We start from the raw sequence: 25,402 nt of genomic DNA, 5'->3' as shown, positions 1-25,402 counted from the left end.
CAAATAATATCCACTAATTTGGGTTATTTTTACCAAAGATATGTAGCAGTATAAATTGTTGACAAAATTCATGAAAAAAAATAATTTGCATAAATTTATCACAGAAACAAAGAAAAATGTTTTTTTTTTATTTTTCTAAATTTTCAGTCTTTTTTCATTTATAGCGCAAAAAATAAAAAACCCAGAGGTGATCAAATACCACCAAAAGAAAGCTCTATTTGTGGGGGGGGGGGGGGGGGGGAAGGACAAAAATTCATTTGGATACAGTGTTACATGACTGAGTAATTGTCATTCAAAGTGTGAGAGCACCGAAAGCTGAAAATTGGTGTGGTCACGAGGGGTGTTCAAGTGCCCAGTTGTCAAGTGGTTAAATATAAGATCTGGGTGTCAAAAAGACCTCACATCTCATATTTACACTAAAATGCAATAAAAAAAACAGCTATGGGTGGAAGTGACAGTTTGACGTTGATCCACCCTGCAATGGTATGGAGACTATTGAGGCTATTTATACATGGAGATCATATCCCCCCTTATGTATTTATACATGGAGATCATATCCCCCCTATGTATTTATACATGGAGATCATATTCTCCCCTTATGTATTTATACATGGAGATCATATCCCCCCCTTATGTATTTATACATGGAGATCATATCCCCCCCTTATGTATTTATACATGGAGATCATATCCCCCCTTATGTATTTATACATGGTGATCATATCCCCCCTTATGTATTTATACATGGAGATCATATCCCCCCTATGTATTTATACATGGAGATCATATTCTCCCCTTATGTATTTATACATGGAGATCATATCCCCCCTTATGTATTTATACATGGAGATCATATCCCCCGTATGTATTTATACATGGAGATCATATCCCCCGTATGTATTTATACATGGAGATCAAATCTCCCCATATGTATTTATACATGGAGATCATATCTCCCCGTATGTATTTATACATGGAGATCATATCCCCCCTATGTATTTATACATGGAGATCATATCCCCCCTTATGTATTTATACATGGAGATCATATCCCCCCTATGTATTTATACATGGAGATCATATCCCCCCTTATGTATTTATACATGGAGATCATATCCCCCCTATGTATTTATACATGGAGATCATATCCTCCCCTTATGTATTTATACATGGAGATCATATCCCCCTTATATTATACATGGCATTGTAGCAAAGTTTCATTTCTTCAGTGTTGTCACATGAAAAGATGAAATATTTACATAAATGTGACTGAGGGGTGTATTGTACTGTGTTTATACCCTTATATATTTATCATTGGTGATCATATCCCCTCTTAATTTCCTCTTCTCAAGAGTGAATAAATTCAGTTCCTCTAATCTTTCCTCATAGCTGAATTCCTCCATGCCTCTTATCAGTTTGGTTGCCCTTCTCTGCACTTTCTCCAGTTCCCCGATATCCATTTTGAGAACTGGAGCCCAAAACTGAACTGCATATTCCAGATGAGGTCTTACTAATGATTTGTACAGATTAATTCTCTCTCTGGAGGGGGGGGGGGCGTGTCCGGATGTGAAACAGGGAGGACGTGCCGCTGCAGAGCTCCGATCATCCTCATACAGAATCCTCTGCCATCCTCCCCGACCCGAGGAGCTTGGAGAGTTCCCCTGCCTCTCTCAGGGCATCAGTGGTTCCCGGAGGAGCCGGTTATTGCTGGGCTGAGCGCCTCCGTGCGGAACCTTCGGTTGCGGCCTACTCAGCCTGGTGCGGCCGGCCGCCATCTTGAGGCCTGTGCGGACCTGTGAAGCCTCCGGAAGACCGCTCTAAAGTGCGGCGATCGCGGCGCAGAGGGCCGCGGAGTGCGGGCGTGATCGAGGCAGCCTCTGTGGGGGAGCGGTTGTGAGGAGGGACGGACGGTTAGCTGGATGCCGCCGTCCGCGGCCGGCAGCATACCGCCACAAATCGGTGCCATATTGAGGCCTGTGGAGCCATCCTACCTTGCCAGGAGGGGAGGTGAGTGCTAACTCTGGGGCCAGGATCCAGCTCTGCCGGGCAGTGCCTTTGCATAGGGGACAAGGTGACCTGCTGTGAAACAGTCCCTGTTTATCTCCTTATGAGCTGTGCTTCTCTGCTGTGAACTCTTAAAGGGGAACACCCTGTTGTTTTAAATTTCACCCTGCACATTGTTGGTCTGCTTGCTCATGCCATCAAAAAGTAAATCTGCAACTAAGAAGTCCTCAACTCAGCCTGCGCCTTGCCCCAGTGACATTCTGAATCAATTTAAAGCACTGTTAGCGGACATGGAGCAGGCGGCGCCGGCATCGGCTGAGCCTCCAGTGCCGGTGACTCCACCAGCGAATGATACCACTGTTATTTTGGCGGCAGTTGAACAGAGCAGAACCTCGTTGTTGGTCCGCATTGATCATCTAGCGGAGGAATGCAATCTCATCAGAGCAGACCTAGACAAATTTAGGGGTAGACTCTCTGAAACTGAGTCGCGAATATCTGTCACGGAGGACATTACTGCCCGCCATGATGATGCCATTCATACCCTGCAATGCACTGTGCAAACGCTAGTGACCAAATCTGATGATGCAGAGAATCGCATGCGAAGGAATAATGTCAGGGTCCTGGGTCTCCCGGAGGGGGCGGAAGGGGATCACCCAGCCGAATTCGCAGAGGCCTTCTTTAAGACTCTTCTCAAGTTGACTGAGGTACCTCCTACATACGTGGTGGAAAGGGCACATAGGGTACCAACGGGTCGGGGTACCTCAGGGGCCCCACCGAGGCCCTTCCTTGTGCGATTCCTCAATTACAGGGACCGGGACCTCCGGGAGGCTCAGAAGCATCCAACTCTGCCCTTTGAGAATACGGTGGTACATCTTTATCCTGACTTCTCGGCGGATCTCCAGAGACGACGCAAAACCTTTACAGATATCAGAAGACGGCTGAGGGAACGGGATCTGAAATACTCCATGCTCTATCCTAGTCGCCTACGGGTCCAGCATGAAGGCTCAGTGAAGTTTTTTGATTCTCCTGCGGAGGCAGATTCCTGGTCGCTGTCCCTGAGATAATTGTTTGGGCCCACCTGTCCAGTTGTAGCCTCGGCGGCTGCTGAGGTTTTTTTTCTGGTTTCCCTTCATCAGGTTTGTTACTCATGTTCCAGTTTGAGTACCCCCGAGACCTCACCTAGGTATTTAAAGTTGAGAATATTTTGGCTTATCCTGTCCGGGGTGGGGAAGAAGTGGGACATGGTTATACTTCTCCTTCATACTCAGGTTTCGGGGTGCCTTCTGTCCACACCTCAGGGGGACTCCTGTTGTGTCATATGCTTCTCCATCACACTGGGACACCTACAAAGCCTAGGACTGAGGAGGGACGCACCTTTGTGCTGCCCATTTGGGTGAGTTACGGGTCGCCGACAGGCATCGGGGAGCTCTATGAACGCGGACACTGTGTTTATGCAAGTTAGATTTTTTGCACTTTTTGTTTCTGTGTTTTTTCTCTTTTTGGGAACGCTGGTTCATCTGACCTGTAGTATGGTCATGCCCTTCAGGAACTTTTTTGGACAAGGTTTGGGAAAAAGCTGCGTGTACCTGTTGTTTTGGTTTGCTACACAGCGGCAGGGAGTTTACTGGAGTAAGGGGTTAGGTTACTTAGTATGTGCAGCCTTCCATGTCAATTTTTTTGTTATTTCACAGATCTGTTATATGACTGAAAATCATAACCAACTGTATTTCATCCTATCCTTACAGGGGTACCGTTTAATGTTTATTGAGTTAACAGGTAACAATGGCAGGGTCCATGGTTAATGTGGTATCTTGAAATATCCGAGGCCTGAACGACAAGTTTCGTAGAGCCTTAATGTTCCAATATTTGAAAACGATCACTCCGCATGTGGTGTTTCTGCAGGAGACACATCTGGATGGGAGCAGAGTGCTGGCTTTACGCAGAGCTTGGATACAGAGGGCGCTACATGCGACATACTCCACTTATTCTAGGGGTGTGTCGATTTTTATTAGTAAAGCGGTACCCTGCACCATTCATCATGTCATCTCAGACCCGGGAGGCAGGTTCTTGATTGTTGTTGCTGATCTCAGTAATTGTAAGATGGTTTTGGTTAACGTTTACATACCTCCCCCTTTTCAAGTACAGATATTGTATGATCTATTAGGTAAATTGGCACCATACATACATCTTCCACTTCTTATAGCAGGGGATTTTAATGCCATACTCTCTGCTACGTTGGATTCCTCTAATACATCTAGGGTGGCATCAGTTGACCTTTCTGCGTGGGCGGCTACGGCCTCCCTCACAGAATTATGGCGGTGGAAGAACCCCTCCACTAGATGCTATTCTCATTTGTCCAAAACGCATAGATCCTCCTCTAGAATCGATTTGGCTTTTGCTAATGCATCCATGTTGCAGTTGGTGGGTGGAGCCAAATATTTGGCAGGGGGCATCTCAGATCACACGCCACTTTCAGTACACATTCTTCCTCCTTCGGTTTTTAGAGGAGGGGCATGGAGATTGAATCCGGGCTGGTTGGAGGTGGAGGAGGTATCATCCCAGGTGGCCCCACATGATAACTATTGGAATGATAATATAGGGTCTGCTGCTCCCACTGTGGTATGGGATGCATTTAAGGCATGTATGCGAGGCCTTTATATTTCAGCCATTAAGCAGGCACGGAGGTCCCATAATCAGAAAGAGCAGGAGCTGCAGGATAGGGAAAGGGTTTGTGCACGGGCTCACGCCAACGACCAGTCTGATGTCACGTATGAGGCCTTGTTGGAGGCCAGGCGCACACTTGCACTTCATTTCGCTGACTTGACACATACCTCTAGAACAAAATCTGCAGAATCCCTTTTTGAGCAAGGGGATAAAAATGGTAAACTACTGCCAATGTTGGTGGCAGAACAGAGAATACAAACCAATATACCCTGTATTGGGAACGCTAGGGGGGATGTACTCACTAACCCTACTGATATTATGGACACGTTTGTGGAATATTACAAGACACTGTATGCTCCTATTCCGGTCTATGATTCCCAAGAATTGGATGCACTGTTGACGTCCCTTGAAATCTATGTGCTGTCTGCGGGGGATAGGGAGGCGTTGGAGGCTGACATAAACGAAAAAGAAATTGAGGCAGCTATAAGGGCTTTCCCCCCTCACAAATCTCCTGGGCCTGATGGTTTCAGTATTGAATGGTATAGGCTGCATATGGAGGACCTAGTTCCTAGGCTTAAAACCCTGTTCTCTTACTGTCTCAAGCACCGATGCCTCCCTGACTCCTTAGCTGAAGCGCAGGTTATTCTTCTTCCGAAGCCGGGCAAGGATGTTTTGTCCTGTTCATCCTATAGACCCATAGCGCTGTTGAACCAGGACCTTAAAATCTTGACAAAGGTTCTGGCTACCAGACTCTCCCAGGTCATTACCACCTTGGTTGACATAGATCAGACGGGTTTCATACCGCAAAAATCTACTGACACAAATCTTCGCAGACTGTTTGCTCATTTGCAGATGGAACACGATAGGATGGGTACTAGGGTGGTGGTGTCTCTGGACATGGCCAAGGCCTTTGATTCTGTGGACTGGCAGTATATGTTGGCAGTTCTACGACACATGGGCTTTGGGGATGTCTTCATGACCTGGATCTCCTTACTATACAGTAAACCTCTAGCGGCCATAAAGGTAGGCACCTCAGTTTCCTCTCAGTTACCTGTGGGTAGGGGCACGCGCCAAGGGTGCCCGCTGTCCCCATTTTTATTTGCACTCGCGATAGAGCCCTTGGCCATAGCATTGAGGAGGTCATCCGAAGTGGGGGCGTTGGAGGTAGGGGGCATCCGGGAATGCATTGCACTTTACGCGGACGACATTCTTCTTTTTTTACGTGATGCAGGGCCGTCATTGGAGGCGGTGTTCGGGGTGCTTGACAAATTTGCCACGTTCTCCGGACTCCGAGTTAACTGGGAGAAGTCCACGGTGATGGCTATTGACTCGGGTGCCAGGGCTCTGGCATCCAGCAGGGTCCCCATAGCTTGGGTGGAGGAGTTTAAGTATTTGGGGATACATATATCACCCCGAGTGGGGGACTTTATGTCTCTTAATCTTCTACCATTATTGACCAGGGTCAAAGTGCAACTGGAGGCATGGAAACATCTGCCGCTGTCTCTGATTGGTAGGGTTAACCTACTTAAAATGAAAATCCTGCCGGTTTTTCTCTACCTTTTGCGGAACACTCCGATTTGGATTCCCTGTTCTTTTTTTCGACGGGTTAATAGTCTTTTTAACTCCTTTTTATGGGCCGCTGGGCATCCCAGGATAAGTTTGCGTACTTTACAGGAACCCTGGGGTCAGGGCGGATTGGCGCTACCTGATCTTTTCAAATATTTTATAGCGGGACAGATGGTGATTGTTAGGCGCTGGTTGGCGAAGGACGCTGGGGACTCAGCGACGGTATTGGAGGCAGCCCGTCTAGGTTCTTATGAGAGTTTATCTTATCTAGTCTATAGGGGCCCACAGACTGCCTCACCCTTGACCGCCTCAATGCAAACGACAGTACGCGCGTGGGATAAGGCACAGGCTTTGATGAAAACAGAGGCAGGGAGCTGGTCACAGGACACCCCTCTCTGGTTTTAATCCCAGACTGTCTCATTTTGGTGCAATTCCGGATCCAGTAATTTGGGCCAGAGTCGGCATCAAACAATTGAAGCATATAGTGGGGGGGACAAGGCTATACACGTTTGATCAACTGAGAGAAAAATATACCCTCCCTAATTGGTATTTCTTTCGTTACCTCCAGTTGAGGCACGCCTTCCTTACTCAGTTTGGTTCTGATGCTTTGGAGCTGGGTGTGTCTCCCCTGGAGAGCATGTTGAGGAAAGAGGACCTGATAAAACCCCTCTCTGCAGTTTATAAAGAATTATTTGTGGAAAGGCCAAAAATGCTTAAAAAGTGTAGAGACACATGGAGTGCATTGGTAACGGATTTCGGGGGGGAAGATTGGGATGATATGTGGGATTACCCATTTAAGACGCTAGTATCGGCCAGAGATAGGCTCATTCAATTTAAGCTTTTACACAGGGTGTACTATACCCCGGCAAGGATAGCTGGGATATATGGCACAGATGCGGCAGTGTGCTGGCGCTGCCCGGACAATCATGCTGACTTCGACCATGTGTTCTGGCAGTGCCGGCAAATACAGGTATTCTGGAAGGGGGTGACACACACTATACAGACGGTGGTTTCGGTGCCGATTCCTGTTACGGTAGCGACATGTTTACTCAGGCTGGTGGAGGAGTTGGCGCCCAGAAGGGCACAAAGAATTATGATTTCTCTTTCTTTGTTCTATGCCCGTAAGGCTATTCTGTTGTGTTGGAAGAGTCCAGAGCCACCCACGGTGTCATTCTGGAAAAGTATAATTAACAAATCACTACCAATGTATAAAGCTACTTACTTGAGCAGGGGATGCCCCAAAAAATTTGAGAAAGTGTGGCAATGTTGGCTAGATGCTAATGGTACTGTGAATTAATCCATTGTGTTAGGGCTGGGTTTTTGATTTCAGGCTTGCTATACTGGGCGGGGGAGTGATATGAGTATGGTATTTTTCTGTATGCGGGTTGGACGGTACTGTCATGGATGTATTAGACATGTAATATTTGTTATAGTTGGAAATATGGAATGAGATTTAGTATTGGTCGGAAGGCTGCACAGGGGATTAAGGGGGGGGGGTGGAGGGGGTTGGTATATGTGTGTTGTACTGTATGTGTTGATAAAACTGTTAATAAATAAAAATTAAAAAAATAAATAAATTCTCTCTCTGGAGTCCATACCTCTCTTATACATGAAAGGACTTTGCTCAGTTTGGAAACCACAGCTTGGCATTGCATGCTATTATTGAGCTTATGATCTACCAAAACCCCCAGATCCTTCTCCACCATGGATTCCCCCAGTTGTACTCCCCCTAGTATGTATGATGCATGAATATTCTTAGCCCCCAAGTGCAGAACTTTACATTTCTCAACATTAAACCTCATCTGCCACATAGTCGCCCAATTAGACGGAGCATTGAGGTCGGCTTGTAAATTGGAGACATCCTGTAAGGGCGTTATTCCACTGCATAGTTTGGTGTCATCTGCAAAGATTGAAATGTTACTTTTGATCCCAGACCCAATATCATTTATAAACATATTAAAAAGTAAGGGGGTCCCAACACTGAACCTTGGGGTACATCACTGATAACCTTAGACCATTCAGAGTAAGAATCATTAACCACTACTCTCTGAATCCTGTCTTTTTTTTTTTTTTATCCAGTTTTCTATCCATTTACAGATTGATCTTTCCAAGCCTGTAGACTTTACCTTACACATGAGCCGTGTCTGGGGAACTGTGTCAATCGCTTTTGCAAAATCCAGGTATACCATGTCCACAGCCACCCCTCTGTCCAAGTATACAACGTCCACAGCCACCCCTCTGTCCAAGTATACCATGTCCACAGCCATCCCTCTGTCCAAGTATACCATGTCCACAGCCACCCCTCTGTCCAAGTATACCACGTCCACAGCCACCCCTCTGTCCAAGTATACCATGTCCACAGCCACCCCTCTGTCCAAGTATACCATGTCCACAGCCACCCCTCTGTCCAAGTATATCATGTCCACAGCCACCCCTCTGTCCAAGTATACAACGTCCACAGCCACCCCTCTGTCCAAGTATACCATGTCCACAGCCATCCCTCTGTCCAAGTATACCATGTCCACAGCCACCCCTCTGTCCAAGTATACCACGTCCACAGCCACCCCTCTGTCCAAGTATACCATGTCCACAGCCACCCCTCTGTCCAAGTATACCATGTCCACAGCCACCCCTCTGTCCAAGTATACCATGTCCACAGCCACCCCTCTGTCCAAGTATACCACGTCCACAGCCACCCCTCTGTCCAAGTATACCATGTCCACAGCCACCCCTCTGTCCAAGTATACCATGTCCACAGCCACCCCTCTGTCCAAGTATACCACGTCCACAGCCACCCCTCTGTCCAAGTATACCACGTCCACAGCCACCCCTCTGTCCAAGTATACCACGTCCACAGCCACCCCTCTGTCCAAGTATACCATGTCCACAGCCACCCCTCTGTCCAAGTATACCATGTCCACAGCCACCCCTCTGTCCAAGTATACCATGTCCACAGCCACCCCTCTGTCCAAGTATGCCACGTCCACAGCCACCCCTCTGTCCAAGTATACCACGTCCACAGCCACCCCTCTGTCCAAGTATACCACGTCCACAGCCACCCCTCTGTCCAAGTATACCACGTCCACAGCCACCCCTCTGTCCATGTTAATGAGTCCCTAAATATTAGAAACAATGGCCATTAAATTACAGAGCTCAGTTCTTTTAGGATCCGTGGGTGGATGCCATCTGGTCCAGGTGCTTTATCCACCTTTATTCTGTCTAAATATTACTGGATCATATTACTTTTGAGCCATTGGGGATCATTTGGGTCACTACCACCCCCATTATGGACATGAGCTCCCCCATATGCTCCTTTGTATACACAGAACTGAAGAAAGTATTTAATACATTTGCTTTCTCTTTGTCCCCAGTCACCCACTACAGATTATTTTGTAAGGGGCCTACATGCTCAGACCTGACCTTTTTACTATTGATGTAGTCAGTTTGTAAAATAAACAGATAAAGAGACGAGTAGACGTAACATGAAATATATTGCAACAGATCTGATTGGCCATGGTGGAACTTTCCGCCTCATCTTGGCTTATGCATTGTCTTCCATTGGCCGTTAAACAAGAAGCTGCAGAACAGCCGGGGCTGTTGTAAGAAATCACCGGGCCCCGTACAACCTACCTGACAGGGGCCCGCCCCGGCATGTGGGTTCATGTGTACAGCCCCCCGAACACAGACAATGTGTATTTGGGGCTCTCAGATTAGGACCTGTATATCCAGTGTATATAGTGCCCTCTATGGAATATCCAGTGTATATAGTGCCATTAGCTTATACACATATATTATATAAAGTATTTCACACATTTTTGCAAATATTTTATTCTCTCTTTTCATGTGACAACACTGAAGAAATGACACTTGTCTACAATGTAAAGTAGTGAGTGTACAGCTTGTATAACAGTGTAAATTTTCTGTCCCCTCAAAATAACTCAACACACAGCCATTAATGTCTAAACCGCTGGCATCAAAAGTGAGTACACCCCTAAGTGAAAATGTCCAAATTGGGCCCAAAGTGTCAATATTTTGTGTGGCCACCATTATTTTCCAGCACTGTCTTAACCCTCTTGGGCATGGAGTTCACCAGAGCTTCACAGGTTGCCACTGGAGTCCTCATCCACTCCTCCATTATGACATCACAGAGCTGGTGGATGTTAGAGACCTTGCACTCCTCCACCTTCCGTTTGAGGATGTCCCACAGATGCTCAATAAGGTTTAGGTCTGGAGACATGCTTGGTCAGTCCATCACCTCTACCCTCAGCTTCTTTAGCAAGGCAGTGGTCGTCTTGAAGGAGTGTTTGGGGTTGTTATCATGTTGGAATACTCACCTGTGGCCCAGTCTCCGGAGGGAGGGCATCATGCTCTGCTTCAGTAAGCCACAGTACATATTGGCATTCACGGTCCCCTCAATGAACTGTAGCTCCTCGGTGCTGGCAGCACTCATGCAGCCCCAGACCATGACACTCCCACCACCATGCTTGACTGTAGGCAAGACACACTTGTCTTTGTCCTCCTCACCTGGTTGCCCCCACACAGGCTTCACACCATCTGAACCTAATAAGTTTATCTTGGTCTCATCAAACCACAGGGCATGGTTCCAGTAATCCATGTGCTTAGTCTGATTCTCTTCAGCAATCTGCAGGCTTTCTTGTGCATAATCATTAGAAGAGGCTTCCTTCGGGGATGACAGCCATGCAGACCAATTTGATGCAGTGTGCGGCTTATGGTCTGAGCACTGACAGGCTGACTCCCCACCCCTTCAACCTCTGCAGCAATGCTGGCAGCACTCATATGTCTATTTCCCAAAGACAACCTCTGGATATGACGCTGAGCACATGACCTCAACTTCTTTGATCCACCATGGCGAGGCCTGTTCTGAGTGGAACCTGTCCTGTTAAACCGCTGTATGGTCTTGGCCACCGTGCTGCAGCTCAGTTTCAGGGTCTTGCCAATCTTCTTATAGCCTTGGCCATCTTTATGTGCACTGCTGAAAAATTTGGTGGTTTTTGTTTCATTCGTGTCTTTTTATTATTTTTTTTTTTTTTAGCTCATACGTTAGGATTGCAATTCGTAAATTTGAAAATTTAGTAAATTCCTGAAATTTGAAAATAAGAAATAACTTACTAATAATATTGGAATTTCCTTTCAAATTTGACTGTTAGTGAATGTAACAAATACAAATTTATCCGAAATAACAAATGCCGCATCTAAACAAATGTAATGAATTTATAGTAAATAATAATATAATGGGGGGCGTGGCCTGAAGCTGCATGGCGTAGGACGCATCTAGTGAGAGCTCCGGCTGCCTATTATCCTGATTTTATCCTTGTGGACTGATTTTGACTCCCCTGAGGGCAAATTCTACTGCCCACCTACAGCGTGCACTCCGGGGGCATGTCGCCGACCAAGAGGGCCCAGAGTGCGATTGCGAAACTCGGGAAATTCCGGGTGGATGGCCCGGACCTCGTGGAGGAAGATGGCGCCGCATCGGGCCCCAGCGGAGATACTCCGGCATTGGATGACACCGCACGTATCCTGGAGGCTGTTACCCTGTGCCGCACTACTCTTACCTCCAGAATAGAGGAGGTTAAGGTTGACATTTCTCTTATCCGGCAGGACCTACATAAATTGCGGGAACGAGTCGGCGAGGCAGAGCGAAGGATCGGTCAGGTGGAGGATGACCTCCCTCCCCTTCAAGTCACCACCGAGAGGCTGCAGCACCAGCTACAGGTCGTACTGCATAAACAAGATGACATCGAGAATAGGCTGCGCCGATGTAACCTCCGGTTTGTGGGACTGCCGGAGAGGGCCGAAGGCTCGGACCCCCCCGTGTTCCTGGAACGCCTGCTCGTGGCCACGTTCGGCAGGGAGGCCTTCTCCGCCACATTTGCAGTGGAGCGAGCACACCGCTTGGCCTCTAAACCCCTGCCGGCTGGAGCCCCTCCCCGTACCTTCATTGCGAAGATGCTCAACTATCGTGACCGGGATGCGGTCCTGCGCCTCACCCGGGAGAAGGGTAATATCCCCTTTGAAAACCAGCGCATTGCAGTGTTTCCGGATTTCTCTGCTGAGATTCAGCGGAGGAGGGCACAGTTCTCTGAGGCGAAGCGCCGGCTTCGCGCCCGACACTTGGTCTATGCGATGCTGTTCCCTGCTAAGCTACGGATCATTCGTGATGGAAATGCGCACTTCTTTGAGGATCCTGCCGCGGTGCTCTCTTGGCTGGAACAGGCTCCTGCAGATGTCCCGATGTGAACTGTGGCCCCCGGGGTGTTCTTGCTTGTATGCTGCCCTCTGCCCTTAGGATGTTGAGGGGGATGTCTACTACCTACCATGTGAGTTACCCGTGACTGTTGCCCCCCCAGGGATAGTTCTATGTAGATGCACTAGATCCTGGTGTTGACTGTCCATTTGCGGTTCTGTGCACCACGGTACTTACCTTATCCCTTGGGTTGTGGCTTTTTCTTAATCCCCCCCCCCCCCCAGTTTTGTGTTTTTTCTTTACATTTTTATATCGGATCGGTCCCCCCTTCTTTCTTCCACTGACGTTTCTGGCAGCCGGATTCTCGCACCCCATCCTTTGTTGGTGTTGGATGCTGTGCGCCTTCACCTGGCTGTGTAACTTTTGTTCGTCCCCTTTGCCGGTGGCGGACGCATCGGGCCTTCATTTCTACTTGATATCCTGTGCCTTCCACGAAAGCTGTAATGGCCGGGTGCGGACGCCACTGACTTTTCAAGCTGAGTTTCCCTGGCCGGCCTCGGCCCACGAGAAGAAGGAGGGTGGCGTGGAGCTCGAGTTGTTCTGTCGGTCCAGAGTAGATGCCGTTATTTTTGCACTGTTTAGTTTTTATAAGTCTGCCTTTTTCCAAATTAATATGTCTGACTGCTGCTCAAGTGTTATGTGCCTACTGTATTGTTTTATCTGGTGTGGGAGAGACCTCGGGAGGGGGATGGTGGGGCTGGCTCCCTTTGCTCAAGTGTTTTTCTGGGCCTCGGCGTGGGGTGACTCACGGTTGAGGTTCCGGTTCTGTGTGAAGCATCTGGATGGCGCTGGGAACCTTTAAATTGGTTACATGGAATGTGAGGGGTTTGGGGACCAGGCAGAAGCGGGTGGCTGTCCTGTCGTGTGTTAAGCAGATGCGTGCAGATATTGTTGTTTTGCTCGAAACTCACATGACGGGCCAGCTATAATTATCCCTTAAAAGACCGTGGGTGGGGTGGATGTACCATGCTCCCTACACGAGTAGTTCTAGGGGGGTGGCTGTTCTAGTGGCTAGGGGTACTCAGTTTCAACTACATAGCCTGCAAACGGATAGGCAAGGGAGGTACCTCTTTTTACATGTCACGGTGGGAGGGCTGGAGTTCCTTCTGCTTGCTTTTTATATACCCCCCCCTTTCCACTTTGGGGTAATCCGGGAGGGGGTCCAGTATATGCTGCAGCACCCTGTGCTACCTGCTGTCTGGGTGGGCGATTTTAACGCAGTGATTGATCCCGTCCTTGATAGGGTTACTCACTCCGCTGGTCGTCCGTCCCGCCCTTCACTCACTAGATTTGGTAAGTTCCTCTCTGAGCTCACGCTGACGGACACCTGGAGATATAAACATCCTACTAAAAAGGCATATTCCTGCTTTACACCGGCACATAATGCCATGTCCCGTATAGATATGGTCCTGCTTTCCCCAGCCCTGCTCCCGCATTTGCGGGAGGTGGGTTTTGGAATCAGGTCCCTGTCAGACCACTCGCCCTATTGGGTCTGTATTGGACTCCCATCTGTCCCCACTGCTCGCCTGTGGAGATTGAGCCCATTTTGGCTGACGGTCCTCCCGGACCTGGATATGGTCCAGCGGGAGTGGGCTTACTTTTTTCAAACCAATGTGGGTTCGGTCTCGTTTGGCTCAGTTTGGGAAGCCTTTAAATTGCACGCCCGCACGATTCTATCTACGCGTATTACCCGTCACAGGGCCTCCTCGCGTCTGGTGATTAAGCAGGCTGAGGAGACGCTGGCGGAGCTGGAAAGGGAGTTTGTGGCAGATCCCACACCCTCGAACTCTGCCAGGCTGCGCCTGCACTCTAGACTCACGGATCACCTACACTATGAAAAATCTGACAGGACCATATTCTATGGTAAACAAAAAAACTATGAATATGGGAAGAGGGCGGGGAAGTTATTGGCCTATTTGGCCCGTATGGACCATAGCCCTCCCGTGGTCGTTCAGTTGAATTCAGCGTCGGGGGAGCTATTGTCTGATCCAGTGGAGGTGGCGTGTGAATTCCGTCGCTTTTACATGGCCCTCTATGCTTCGGGAGCTGGCGGTTCCCAGGAGCAGTTGGGTGCCCTGTTGGATGAGATAGAGTTCCCTGTTCTTACTGACTCTCAGGCTGAGCTCCTTGATGCCCCCATCACCGAGGAATGTATTGCGGAGGCCATGGCGTGCTTGGCGCCGGCCAAGGCTCCGGGCTCCGATGGCCTCCCTCGGGAGTTTTACTCCCAGTTCCAGGAGGTGTTGATCCCGAGGCTACAGATGCTCTATTCCCACGTGTTTGCAACCGGTTCCCTCCCCCGCACCATGCGTGAGGCCTTGATTATTCTCATCCCGAAACCTGATAAGGACCCCCTTTGCCCCGAATCGTACAGACCGATCTCCCTATTGCAATTGGATGTTAAAATATTAGCCAAAATTTTAGCTCTTAGACTTAATAAAGTAATTCTCCACCTCGTTCACACTGACCAAACTGGCTTTATGCCCACGAAAAATACAGCGTTTAACCTGCGGAGGCTCTTCATGAATTTACAGGCTCCCCATGACAACTCTGGTGCCAGGGTGGTGGTTAGCCTAGACGCCGCCAAGGCGTTTGATTCAGTAGAGTGGGAGTATCTGTGGGAGTGCCTCCGTAGGTTCGGATTTGGCCCTAAATTTGTGCGCTGGATTCAGCTTCTTTATCAAGGTCCCACGGCTCGCATCTTGGTAAATGGCCAGATATCCGACGCCTTTCCACTATCACGCGGCACGCGCCAGGGTTGCCCTATCTCGCCTATGTTGTATGCGCTGGCTGTGGAGCCTCTGGCTATCGCTATCAGAGCTCACCCTGACATTCGGGGCCTCTGCAGGGGGCGAGTGTCGGAGGTTCTCAGCCTATACGCTGATGACATGCTGCTGTACCTGGAGGATGCCGGGCCATCTTTGACAGCAGCTTTGGAGTTGATCCAGAGATTCTGCAATTTCTCGGGCCTACGAATTAATTGGTCTAAATCCCAAATACTTCCCATAGATGTGACTGCCCCCACGTCGTCGCAAGCGGCGCTTCCCCTTATGCGGACGAGCCGGATCAAATACTTGGGAATACAGTGCTCCCGCTCCATTGCGGATTATATCCGTTTGAATGTACAGCCACTCTTCCCTATGTTAAAATGTAAGACTCAGGTTTGGTCTAGATTGCCTCTTGGGGTTATGGGACGGTTGGGACTTGTGAAGATGATTCTTCTTCCCAAGTTGCTTTATATCTTCTGGCATTCTCCGGTGTCTATCCCAGCCCATATTTTTCGCGACATGGAGTCTATATTAAACTCCTTTATTTGGGGGTCTTCTAGGCATAAGTTGGCTTGGCAGACTCTCAAATGTCCTGTCCACTTGGGTGGGGTGGCTCTACCGGACCTGGCAGCATATTATGTGGCTTCCCAGCTCTCCCACCTCTTCTATATTAATACCTCTGACAGGCTTCGATACTCTACTTTGGTATGTACGGCAGCCACGGATGTGGTTGCGCACCCCTTTCAGGTCCTATTTTGTAGTCATCGTGGGCTTTCCCGATTGGATACGGGGCAGCTCATGCTTCTGCACCATAGTAGAATTTGGAGTGGGGCCCAGAAATTGACAGCAGCTCCCATTCTGCATGCCCACACGCCTCTCTGGGAGAACCCCTCTTTACCCGAGCTGCTGAAGGTGCCGGACTACAAGCTGTGGATATGTAGAGGAATAGTATATTTGTCCCAGCTGTACGGGGCTGGGGGTATCAAAACTTTTCAGCTGCTCAAGGAGGAGTACGACCTTCCGAACCATATGCTGTTCCGCTACTTGCAGGTCCGTCACGCGGCTCAGTCCCAATTCGGGTCCTCCTCTCCACCACTGGAATCCACAGCCTTGGCGGATCTGGTGTTTGGAGACGACCCGAGGAAATTGATCTCTTGTTTTTATCAGCTTCTCATTACCCCCCAGGCCACGGCTAGAGCTTACAGGCTGAAGGCACGTTGGGAGGAGGATGTTGGGGGTATGGAGGATGACCAGTGGAGTGATATTCTGAACGTATCTAGAGTGGTCTCTCCTAAGCTATCTGATAGGCTCACGCATCTCTACATGCTCCATCGCGCATATATTACCCCTGGCCGCCTGTCTAGGTTCAAGCCTGATTCTGATCCCACTTGCCCCCGTTGTGGCTATGCCAACAGCTCTTTCTACCACCTCATTTGGGCCTGTCCGTCTGTCCAGGGCTTCTGGGGGCAAATAGTCAAGTTCCTGCATGATCATATGGGCTCCCCCCTCACATTATGCCCTCGGCAGTGTATCCTTGGCCTCCTTCCTCTTCCTGAGGAGGACAAATACTTTAGGACATTTTTACATGAGGTCCTCTTCACTGCTCGGATGCAGATAGCCTCCTTGTGGCTTAGGCCTGCTTCCCCTACGATCCAGCAGTGGAAGAGGGCTGTGAACAGTGTCTTACCGTTCAAAAAAGTAATATACGCCAACCGAGGGTGCCCAGAGAAATTTGGAAAAGTATGGGATAGATGGATGGGGAGCACAGATAGCTGCCCCAGCTGATATGCAACTACTACACAGTAGCAGAGTTCTACCTCCCCCTCAGCCATTATTGATGCCCTGGCCTCTTGGGGTATCTGTCCCTGAACACACCTGCATGGGTTGACCGCATGTGCGGCAGTCAGGATGTTTCGCTTTTGTATGTCAGACATAGGATGTTTATTGTATTATTGTATGTATATATTGGTGCTTGTTGCACTAGGGTTTATGCATATGTGTGCTGTTATTCTTATTTCTATGCTCAATAAACTCGATTTTTGTTAAAAAAAAATAAATAAATAATATAATAAAAACGTTTTTTATTATTGTTATTTTATTATTATTAATTTATTACGTGCCATTCGTTATTTCGGATAATTGGTAACTTCGGATGAATTCATATTCATTACGTTCATTAACAGCCGGATTTGAAAGGAATTTTCAATACCTATAATTTAATAGTTACTAATAGTTAAGCTAATATTAGTTATTTCAGATTTCCGAATATTCTAAGAAATTTGTTAAACGGGTATTCGTTAATTGGGATATTTCCAAATTACTGAACTTGTTGAAATTAGTTAAAAAAACCGAATTCGGAACTAAACGAATAGGCAGAATATGTGCGATGTCCTGTGCGGGAGCGCTATGTGCCCTGGCAGGACACCTTGAGGGATTTATCCTCACTTAGAGTGGAACCTACTAAGAAATTGATGCTTGAGAGCGCTCAGAGGGTATTTGAATTTGGGGACAAGAACGGGAGGCTGCTGGCCTTGCTGGCCAGGGGCCAACACAACGCAACCCACGTTGGCAGGCTAAGGGACCTGGATGGCCGTCTGTTGACATCAGTGCAAGATTTATGGAACTCTAGCAGACCCTGTACTCCTCTAGGGCAAACTTTGACGACTCTGAACTACTCCACTACCTAGATCAAATCTCGCTCCCCTCCTCAGAGGCGGGGAAGTGCGCGGAGCTGGATAAAGACATCTCCCTTGAGGAAGTGCAGGAGGCTCTGGGGTCCATGCAGGCGGGGAAGGCCCCTGGCCCTAATGGAGTTCCTATAGAATTCTATTCGGTATACCAGGAATTTTTTAGCCCCTAAACTTACTTCATTACTGCAGCAGTCCTCTAACCTGGACTCTCTGCCGGATTCGTTGTCTGAGGCGATCGTGGTGTTAGTGCCCAAACCTGGTAAGGACCCTGAAGAGTGTGCCTCCTACTGGCCTATATCCCTAATTAATGCAGATGCTAAGCTACTAGTGAAAATACTGGCTATTAGGCTCGGTAAGGTAATAGCGGACCTCATTCATGTGGATCAGACCGGGTTCATGCCGGGCAAGGGCACAGATATCAATATTCGCCACCTGTTCCTAAATCTGGCCACCTCCCATGACAATGAAGGAACGAGAGTCATAGCCTCTCTGGACGCGGAGAAGGCTTTTGACTCCATTGAATGGGTATGCTTATGGGCGGTGTTGAGGAAATATGGGGTGGTACCCAAGTTCTTGCACTGGCTAGGCTTATTATATAAGACCCCTAATATAAGACTGGTGTGGCAGTCCAGCAGTATAGTGGGGCTTTGGGTTGGCCCTCTTGAGGAGAAAATATCGCTGTATCCGGATGACACCCTGCTGTAGGCAGGCTGCTCTGGAGGTGTTTGACAAATTCGGACGATTCTCTGGAATTCGTATCAGTTGGACTAAGTCAGTCTTATTCCCATTAGATACACAGGCAAGAAATTCTGCATCTCAGACCGTGCTGCGTTGGGTGACAGAATTCACGTACCTAGGTATCAGAGGGGCCTTCCAACGACTTAACCTTCAGCTCATAGTTACCCGCCTTAAGGACTATTGCTCTCGTGGACTAATCTGCTTCTTAACCTCCTAGGGCAAATTAATATATTGAAGATTTATCTTCCCAAATGTAACTACATCTTCAGGAATTGCCCTGTATGGATACCCCAGTTCTTTTTCAGGGACCTGGACAGTTGCATAGGCTCCTTCGTGTGGCGGGGCTCCTCCCCACGGATGGCCAGGTCAACTCTCCAGCTCCCTGTTGATTGTGGTGGATTGGCTCTGCCTAACCTGCTGGTGTACTACTGGGTGGCCATGTTGGTCACTGTCAGGTGGGGATTCGAAAAATCCAGAACTAACGCAGCAGTCTGTTTAGAGGCAGCAATAGTGGGCTCTCTCAGAGAGCTGGGCAACCTGGTGTATAGAGGGGCCTTGGCGTATCCTACCCTGCCAACTCCCACTAAGGTTACCCTGAAGGTATGGTGTCTGGCCAGGAGGGGTTTTTTCTCCCCAAACAGGTGGTCCCCCTTTTGCCCACTGTGGGGGAATCCAGCCTTCCCACACATTCAGAAAAATCCCAGACCCACAAGTCTGGGCCCGATACGGCATCAAGCTGCTGAGGGACATTATGTCAGCTGGATCCCTCCTGTCTTTCCGAGATCTTGCCGCCAGGTATGGCCTCCCCTCATGGATGCTGTTCCGCTACCATCAGCTAAACCATGCATTCCATGCACAGTTCCCAACGCCACCCGCCCTCAAAGCAGATGTAGTTGAGGACCTACTGGCACAAGAATCACTAAGCAAACCCCTATCAGCACTGTATTTCACCCTTATTCAGAAAGATTCACCTAAAATGAATGCACTGTGGGATAACTGGAGGGCGGAGATCCCGAACCTGGATAGGGAAACATGGGAGAAATGTTTTGAGGACAGCTCTAAGCTAGTGATCTCCTCTAGGGATAGGTTAATACAAACTAAGTTCCTACACTGGATATACTTCACGCCTCAGAGACTGCATAGAATATGCCCACAGAGGTCCCCAAATTGTCCGTGATGCCAGTCTCCTGACAGCACCTGGGCCCGGTAATGTGGTGGCTGTCCGTTCCCTCCCCCACCACCCTCCTTTCCTCCCATCCTCATTATGCATGCCTAACCTGCTCCAGTAAACCGAATGCTCTAATGCTACATATTTATGTATGTACCCACTTATGGTATTTGAAGTATATAATGTGTAATGTACCATGTTATCGCAAATAAAGACCGACCTTTGCACAAGCCTAAAAGAAAGCTCTATTTGTGGCAAAACCGTTACCCATCAGAAAACGCAACGGAAGTAATGTTGTAAACAAAATTGTGCACGTCCTTTGTGTTCCAGCATGGCCGCTATGCATTTTAATAGGTTTCCTGATGTGACAGAACATGAAGGTGACAGCGGACATCTTCTTACACCCAGGCAAGTCTATATTTTCACACTTATTCTAGCAGTTAACTCACCTTATAGACTAATTCGCCACTGAGCATTGCTGGGTGTACCAAGATGGCCGCCACCACCTTTTGCCTGCTCACCTGGATGTAAGAAAATGTCCGCTGCTGTCTGTGTTCTGTCAGATTAGAAACCTATTGGAATGCATAGCGATCATGCTGGAATGCATGGCACGTGCGCAGTAAGCATTTTTTGCTCAGAACGTCATTTTCTGATGCGTAGCGGTATTCTGACAGGACACCGTATCGCAAATAAACTATGGCCTGGTCATGAAGGGGGGTATATCTTCCGGAGGGGAAGCGGTTAATATCCTGACCACCCCACAGGACTCTTGCATACAGCGGCTGCCCAGTGCTGCCGGCGTGCCGGTCAGTTTATCGCAATGCACAACATCATAGTAAGTATCCATCATAATGTTCAAAATAGAAATATCTCATTGGTTAGCCTGGTCATGTGGTCATGAGGGCTTTCTATTACAAGCATTAGGATGGGTACATCGGGGTCAAGAGGGGTGGGTGGGATCGGGCCGGACCGGGATACCGGGACATTTCCCGGTAGGCTGCCTGCCCTGGGGCTGCTTCAATCTATGCTGTGGCTGCAGCGCTCCCCTCCCTCTTCCTCCTACTTGTAACACACAGCGCGCGGGAGACAAATGTGTCACGGAGCTCAGTGTTTAATGTTCGACGGCGCTGTGACAAAAGTCCTGCCCTCCTTCTAGACCAGCTCATGTGATAGATGCAGTGTTCTGTCTATTACACAAGCTGGTCTAGGAGGAGGGCGGGACTTTTGTCATAGCGCCGCCAAACATTTCACAGCTACATGACACAGCGGGAGATGCCTGCTGACTACTGTGTGTAATCCAGGCACTAAGGCTGCAATGAGGGCACGGTGAGGCTGCAATGAGGGCACGGTGAGGCTGCAATGATGGGCACGGTGAGGCTGCAATGAGGGCACGGTGAGGCGGCAATGAGGGCACGGTGAGGCGGCAATGAGGGCACGGTGAGGCGGCAATGAGGGCATGGTAAGGCGGCAATGAGGGGCACAGTGAGGCTGCATGGACTGGCACAGAGGCTGAATTTGATGGGCACTAGTGAGGCTGCATTGATCTCTTGTATCATGTCCACAATCTCTGGCCATCTCCTGTAATATGCCCGCAGCCTCTGACCATCTCCTGTAATATGCCCGCAGCCTCTGACCACCTCTCGTCTTATATCATGTCTGCAGTCTCTGAGGGAGTCTGGAGAGGAGTCAAGAGTGGGAGCGCCGCCGGGATGTGAGGACATGGGAGAAGTCAGACGTGTGGACTGTGGAGAGGAGTCTATAGGATAAAACCAGAGCCACCATGTTGGAGCCGACTGACTGAGCCCTGCACATTGCACCTGAGAGGAGGTCAGTGACAGCGCCACTAGGCCAGTCTGAGGTGGGGGTCACTGATGTAAGGGGGGAGTGAATACAGTAATGTAAAGAGACACTGATATAAAGGTTTCCCCCCTTATATCAGTAGCCCCCCCCCCCCTTCTTACCTTAGTGTATTTTCTGTGGAAGGTGGTCCCCCTCCCCCCCCTCACATTCCAAGAGTCCCTGGTGTCCCCCTTGATTTCTTCACTTTTACTACTTTTAACTGAAATTTGCTGTTTTATGTATATCTATATATCTCTAGCCCTATGTGCTTTCATATCTATCTTATCTATATATAATACGCTCTTCAAACGTGCTTTAACCACTTCCCACCCGGCCAATGCACATATACGGCTGGGTGGGAGCCGCCTCCTTCTGCCTGGACGTTCAGGAACGTCCTTCAGAAGGAGTTGGATCACGCGTGCGCGTGCCCGCGCAGCGGCGCGATCCCGATGCGCCCCTGTCACCCGGACATGGCGCATCTCAGATGGGCAGGAGGGCTCTGTGATTGGACATGGCCGTCATGTGATCAGAAGGGCCAATCACGGCCGTCATGTGATGTAAACAAACAGCTAGGCAATCGGCTCCTCCTCTCCTCACACAGAAGTCATCGCTGAGGAGAGGAGAGCAGATCGCTGCAGCCGGCTGATGATCAGTGAGTATGAGCTGTTTTTTACAGCTTTTTACTCACTGATTATCAATCTAGTGTAAACACACAACACAGTGTAAACACAGTCCCCACACATGTCCCCAAAACACACATGTCCCCAAATAATAAAAACACATGTCCCTAATAATAAAAACATATGTCACACTAAAATCACATGTCCCAATGATTATCTGCACACATGTCCGTGATCACCTGCACACATATGTACATGATCATTTGCGTACATATGTCCGTGATCACATAAACCAATTATTATACACTTACCAGAATTTTTTTCACCAAAAACATGTAGCAGAATACATTTTGGCTTAAATTTATGACAAAATTTGATTTTATTGGATTTCTTTTAAAATAGAAAAAATAAAATATTGTTTTTTTTTTTTCCAAATTTCCGCTTTTTTTGCGCTTATATCGCAAAAAATAAAAAACGGAGTCGTGAATAAATAACACCAAAATTAAAACTCTATTTGTGCAAACAAAATGATAAAAATTTAATTTGGGTACAGTGTAGCATGACCGCGCAATTGTCACTGAAAGTGCGAGAGCGATGAAAGCTGAAAATTGGGCTGGCAAGGAAGGGGGCGAAAGTGCCCTGTATTGAAGTGGTTAAACGCATGTTTTTTCCCTTTTTATGAACAAGAAATAATGACGTTATGCTATTGGGCTGGTATAATAATTCTATGGGGCTGGTATGAAATTATTTCCAAGGCTGGTTTTTATTCCCAGTCCGGCCCAGGGTGGGATATTTGAAGCTCTTCTTTCTTTTGGGACTCCTTACCTGAAGAGTCACTTCTCATTGGTCAGCAGGGTCACATGGCTGTGCCATCCAATCACCACTTGGCATTGTGAGCATTAGGATGGATACAGCATGTTTTCCGGAGGGGTTGGGCGGGATATTTGGAGTAAGTTCACCTTTTCATTTCTCATTATAAGGTCAACTTACATTTTATCTGAATAATCGTGAGAGTTATAGGGGAGAGTCCAGAGACCGGTGCAGCTCTGCAGAGAAACCAATCAGCTTCCAGGTTTCTTTGTCAAAGCTTAATTGAAGAAGCTGAAGCTAGAAGCTGATTGGCTGTCATGCACAGTTGCACCAGATTTTGCACAATCCAGTTTTAGTAAATCTCTTCCAAAATTGTTATCAATATTTCTGTAATTTCTGGTACTATTTGTACCAATCAAATATATTACCGGGTTGTAGAGTTTGCTCGGCCTGAGGAAGGATTGGTTGCTATCGGAAACTGTCGCCAATTTTGTAACAATAGCGCGATTGGAAGTTCCTGTCCAATAACAACTTGTAGTAAATCTCCTCTAATGGACCACAAATGACTGTGATTGGGTATTGGGTTAGGTTTGGGGTTTAGGGGACGGGGGGGGGGGGGTCAGTATTAAAGGGTAGTGGTTAGGGCTGGGGTTGGAGGGGTAAGAGTTAGGATTAGGGGGTGAAAGCTGCACATACACCAGGAGGTTGCTGATTACGATCGGAGGGATTGTAATCAGTTTGTAAAATAAAAAGAGACGAGTAGAAGTAAAATTAAATATTTATTGGAACAAATCTGCTTGGTGACCATTGGTCGTCGGGAAATGAGAAGCTGCAGAACAGCCGGGGTTGCTGTTAGAAATCACAGGGCCCCTGTATAACATACTTGAGAGGGCCCCCCCCCCCCACCCCCAAAATTTGTAAGTTCCCGAACACAGATCACCTGCATACGAGTCAGATTAGAGCCTGCAGCCATGTTTGTACAGCCACTGCATCTCCAGAGAGTAATCCTGCATTCACATTAACGCATGTCCGGGACGCTTGCAAAAATTGCACCCGACTTTCCCAACACTCATAGAAACGCGCTGCTGTTTAGCACGCAAGGCGGCGCTGTCATTCGTTTTTAATAGCACCCCTACACAACAAGGACTGTTTTTTGTGTTTCTGACTCTTATGCCCCCCTCGGAATTTTCATCGGGAATCGTCAGGAATCCCTCTCTGGCCAAAATGCAATGCTGCAGTGTATATATAGTGCCTGTATGGAATATCCAGTGTATACATAGTAAGGTTGAATAAAAGACACCAGTCCATCCAGTTCAACCTGAGTGAGTGTCTACAATTGTCCCTATCCCTGTACATTGCATATATACTAGGACCAATTTTGGACAGAAGCTAATTAACCTACCTGCATGTCTTTGGAATGTGGGAAGAAACCGGAGTACCCGGAGGAAACCCACGCAGACACAGGGAGAACATGCAAACTCCAGGCAGATAGCGTCGTGGTTGGGATTCAAACCAGCGACCCTTTTTACTGCTAGGTGAGAGTGCTAACCACTACACCACTGTGCCGCCCATGTGTGGCACGTCACTGATCTCTGCTCCCAATCACAGGGAGCTGTGATCAGTGACACTGTCACTAGGCAGAACAGGGAGATGCTTGTTTACATTAGCATTTCCCCCGTTCTCCCTCTCCTGACTGCAGGAGAGCTTTAGGTGTCTGTCCCCCAACAGACTCCTCTCTGCTCCCTGCTCCATTGTAAGCTCAGTCCTCACTTCACAATCATAGTCTGTTTCCCTTGTAGTCTTTGTTCCGGCTCCACTGTAGTTTCTGTGCCGGCTCCCTCGTAGACCCTGTGCCGGCTACCTCGTAGACCCTGTGCCGGCTCCCTCGTAGACCGCTCCCTCGTAGTCCCTGTGCCGGCTCCCTCGTAGACCCTGTGCCGGCTCCCTCGTAGACCCTGTGCCGGCTCCCTCGTAGACCCTGTGCCGGCTCCCTCGTAGTCCCTGTTCCGGCTCCCTCGTAGACCCTGTGCCGGCTCCCTCGTAGACCCTGTGCCGGCTCCCTCGTAGACCCTGTGCCGGCTCCCTCGTAGACCCTGTTCCAGCTCCCTCGTAGACCCTGTGCCGGCTCCCTCGTAGACCCTGTGCCGGCTCCCTCGTAGACCCTGTTCCGGCTCCCTCGTAGACCCTGTTCCGGCTCCCTCGTAGACCCTGTTCCGGCTCCCTCGTAGACCCTGTTCCGGCTCCCTCGTAGACCCTGTTCCGGCTCC

The 25,402-nt window shown here is 48.6% G+C and overlaps 1 long non-coding RNA gene across 6 annotated transcripts in view; it reads left to right on the top strand.

Annotated features, from left to right (window-relative positions):
- LOC143961671 (uncharacterized) overlaps nt 1-25,402 on the top strand; it is an 88,489-nt gene that overhangs the window by 24,331 nt on the left and 38,756 nt on the right. The window contains exon 3 of one of the 6 annotated variants that reach the window (XR_013270521.1): nt 21,529-21,693. The exons of the other annotated variants lie outside the window; for them this stretch is intronic. This is a non-coding gene — a long non-coding RNA (uncharacterized LOC143961671). The remainder of the gene's footprint in view (nt 1-21,528; nt 21,694-25,402) is intronic. 6 annotated transcript variants of the gene reach the window in all.

Source organism: Lithobates pipiens, unplaced genomic scaffold (assembly GCF_037356315.1).
Source record: "Lithobates pipiens isolate NorthernLeopardFrog02 unplaced genomic scaffold, aLitPip1_a1.2 Scaffold_8, whole genome shotgun sequence".
NCBI lineage: Eukaryota > Metazoa > Chordata > Amphibia > Anura > Ranidae > Lithobates > Lithobates pipiens.
Note: the sequence above shows the minus strand (reverse complement) of the source record. Positions and strands in the feature narration are given on the sequence as shown.